At 39.1% G+C, this 3,784-nt stretch overlaps 1 non-coding gene across 1 annotated transcript; it reads left to right on the top strand.

The window, feature by feature from the left end:
- The first annotated feature begins 538 nt into the window (after positions 1 to 538).
- TRNAG-CCC (transfer RNA glycine (anticodon CCC)) lies at positions 539 to 609 on the top strand. The gene has a single exon. It is a non-coding gene; the product is annotated as a tRNA-Gly (tRNA).
- Positions 610 to 3,784: the final 3,175 nt, after the last annotated feature.

Raw genomic sequence — 3,784 nt, 5'->3', positions numbered from 1 at the left:
TTTGCTCCATTTGAAAAGTACAGGAAGTCAGAATGAACAATTGTTGTTTGGTTCCTTCCATTTCTTTCCAGCTTCAGCACACATCTGCTTACTCTGCACTGTTGAGATGAATTACTGTCTTGGCTTTACTGTTTTGAAATTTAAGTCTTTTAATAGCCATAGACATTTTGGAAGGGATCTGTGCAGCGGTTTGATCACTGCCTACCCAAAAGAAGATTGACTTTACTTACACACATTTTAAGAAAGAAACAGAAGAATTTTTTAGGGTTTTTTTTTTTAGGGTTGACTCTTTCAAAACTTCCCTAGAAAAGGTAATTAATTGTCCAGAGACCTTCTGTCAGTATTTTAGGATGTGTATTATCCTAAAATTACCTTCAGATTTTTTTCTAGTAGAAAATTATTTTACCTACATAGCCCTTGTTATGAACCACCTCTGAGGCAGGGTAAYTGAGGCTCTTGTTAATAGATCCCTTGGGGTGGATTAGAGTGAAACCACACTGAATAATTGCTCATTTGATTCCTCAAAAWCTGCAGGGAAGCACCAGTGGTGTAGTGGCATCATGCAAGGTTCCCATTCTTGTGACCTGGGTTCGATTCCCAGCTGGTGCATGGAAAACTCCCAGTTCCCACCTGCGCAGTGCCTATCCTATTCTATGTCAGGTGTAGTTCATCAAGATATACATGTGGGCAATGTGTTTTGTTCTCTTCCTGTGTGCTTTTTGTAACTTGAATTTTGGCCAGGGTAATTGAGTTTGTGTGGGCTTGCACTCTCTTGCAGCTATTTCAAGGACTATTTATACTGTGAGACTGTCTTTRGCAACCTGCAGTTCWCATGCAMTGAAAGTGAAATGTGCAGAGTGGGGGTGTGTGTGCATGTGTGARGTGATTCATGATGTTCAGTCCTTGACCAGTTAGAAAACCTTCTGGTTTTGTAAGGTAAATTATGCTTCATTTCTTTAAGCTAATGACACTGGAGTAAAGGAGCTTAGACAGAAATATTCTGGCCAGTAATTCAGGTAAGGAAAAGTGATGGCATGTAGTGGGGGTTAAGTATCAGAAGATAATCTGTTGTGCAGATTGCAGATTGTGTTGGTCCTTACAATACCATTTTGGTTTATCATTCTGCAGAATGTATCAGCAGATACTCAGTGGCAGTAAAAATTTATTTTTCAGTGACCCCTTCYATTGCAAAGGAACTGAGAAATATTAAATTTTAATGTTACAGAGGTTGTATACCATCAGTCAAACCAATATTAATATTTATCTGTAGGGTTTTTGTAGGTGGCTCAGTACGGATTTCTCTGTGTAATCCAACAGTGTAATTGAGTGGTATTTTAAGTTGGGTTCTGTATAAGCGTTCATTCTACTGAAAGTTTGTTTTTATGCAAATAAATTGTTTTCCATCACCTAAGAAATCTGCAAATAGTAAYTTACTTGTAATTTGAATTAATCCACCATACCACTGTATCACTGCACTGGTAGGAAATGTCCTATATGTGGCCGTTTATCATAAAAGAGATGAACTGAGACTCTGACCAATTTAACACTTTCAGATAAAAGGGCTGTTCTTGACACTTTCTTCTCATCCCAAATTGATACTTTTATATTATATTTTGGAAGAGGGGCCAAAAGAAGCTGTTTAGTATTCAAATATCATCTCCTTCAAACACAAGAGCAGTCTATTCCAATGAGTAGGTAGTCAGGCAAAAATGCCAGGGGGCTTGCATGGATGAACAAGGAGCTCCAGACAAAATTCAGAAGAGTATAAGGAAGGAAGAGTAGGAAGAGTATAGAAGGTGGAATATGGAAAGTGGAATCAGGGACAAGTAACCTGGGGGAAATACAGCAACATTGGAAGAGAATGCAGAGATGCAGCTGGAAAAGCTGGGGGCAAAAGGGAATTGAATCAGACAAGAGATAACAAAGGCAAGAAGAAGAACTTCTGTAAGTGCAGAAAGTACAAAAGGAAGGCTACAGACTACACAGGGCAGGAAACCTGATGGCACAGGACGTGAAAGAGGCTGCAGGACTGAATGCTTTCTTTGCTTCAGTGTTTTCTGCAAGAACCTGATGGCACAGGACATGGAAAAGCCTGCAGTACTGAATGCTTTCTTTGCTTCAGTCTTTTCTGCAAGAGCTTTCCCCTGGGTCCCAGAGACAAGGGGAACTGGACATTCATAGTTCCATGAGCCTTGATGGGATGCACCCACGAGTGCTGAGGAAGATTGTAACTGGGAGAAGTGTTTCTGGACTGGAGGAAGGAAAATGTCACTCCKATGTCCAAGAAAGGACATACAATCAGGGGAATCATGGTTTAAGTGTTTAAGGATTGTTAGTTATTAGTCTTAGAAGTTATGGTTTTAAAGGTGATTCAGATAAAGTCACTGATTATTTGCTGTCTTACATCCTGTTATTAAAATGTGTTTGTCAAATACCACTTAGGAATCCAAGTAGACTGTACCCAGAYATCCTTTCTCACATTCTGAATCTTTCAGAAAAGTGATGAGTTTTGTGGCACTGCTGCTCAGTCATGTGGATTCCTCTTCTATGCATCAAGTTTCCCACATGTAAACAAATTATTTTTTTTCATAATAATTCATATTATGAGTTTGCTTCTTGAGACTTTACAGATTTTATCTGTTTTGAAATTTAGGTTCTTTTTTTCCCCATCATACTTTGTATTCTGAGTGCTTGTGGTAAGACTGTCTCTAAGTCCTTCTTAGAATCAATGAGTTTGCCTCATGTTGTCTCTATCAGACTTCTGATCAGATGTGTTTGGAAAACTCCTTGGTTTATGCCTCTTGGAGGTCTTTCCAAATATTCTAATTTAACTTGCCTGATTGCATTTTTATATTTAAATAAGCAAAGTTCAGGATCTTTTCTATTTTCCTCTTTAAAACATAGTTTCAACTTTTTGTCTTGCTAGTAACAGYTCCCCTTCTGTTAGTGACAGTGATTTTCTTTTTGATATTTCCAAAGTGTCTGTCAGTGTTAGGCTCACATGATCTTTAAGYCTCCAATATGATATCTTTAAGCAATCTCTCTTTGGCTTACAAGTATTTTACCTTTAGATGTTTCACCATAAAGTTTAATAAGCTAATTTTTACAAAACCTCTTTTTATTTTTTTTTTTTAATTGACTACTGTGCTAATTTTTGGATTTTGTTGCTCTTTAAGCTGTCTTTGCAAGAGYAGCGGGTTGACCCTGGCTGCATGTCAGGTGCCCACCAAGCTCCTCATTTCCCTTCCCAGCTGGACATGGCAGAGGAAATATAACAATGGGTTCATGGGTTGATATAAAGACTGGGAGAGATTCCTCTCTGAATACCATCACAGCCAAAACAGACAGAACAAGGGGATATCAGCTGAATTTATTACCAACATAATCAGACCACAATAATGAGAGAAAAATAAATCCTAAATAAATCTGAAATAAATCTCCTCATCCCTTTCTTCTTCCTGGGCTTATGATTCACTTATGATTTTCTTTACCTCCTTCCCCAGAGTGGCACAAGAGGATGGRGAACAGGAGATRAACATATTGTCTCTGATGMTCCTTCCTCCTCASWGGGAAGACTCCTCMCATTCTTCCCCTGMTCCAATGTGGAGTCTCTCCCAAAAGAGACAATGACGAAGTCCTCCATGAAGTTGTCCTGCAAGAGTCCTTGCCATGGGCTCCAGTTCTTCATAAACTGCTCTAGCAGGGTCCAGGCTTTCAGGAACAGGCTGCTCAGACCTTGAGCCAATGCTGGCTGCACACACATCCCTTTCACAAAGTAAAAACG

The sequence above is a fragment of the Malurus melanocephalus genome, unplaced genomic scaffold, assembly GCF_030028575.1.
Source record: "Malurus melanocephalus ecotype Western Australia unplaced genomic scaffold, MMel_1.1 scaffold_46, whole genome shotgun sequence".
Taxonomy (NCBI): Eukaryota; Metazoa; Chordata; class Aves; order Passeriformes; family Maluridae; genus Malurus; species Malurus melanocephalus.
Note: the sequence above shows the minus strand (reverse complement) of the source record. Positions and strands in the feature narration are given on the sequence as shown.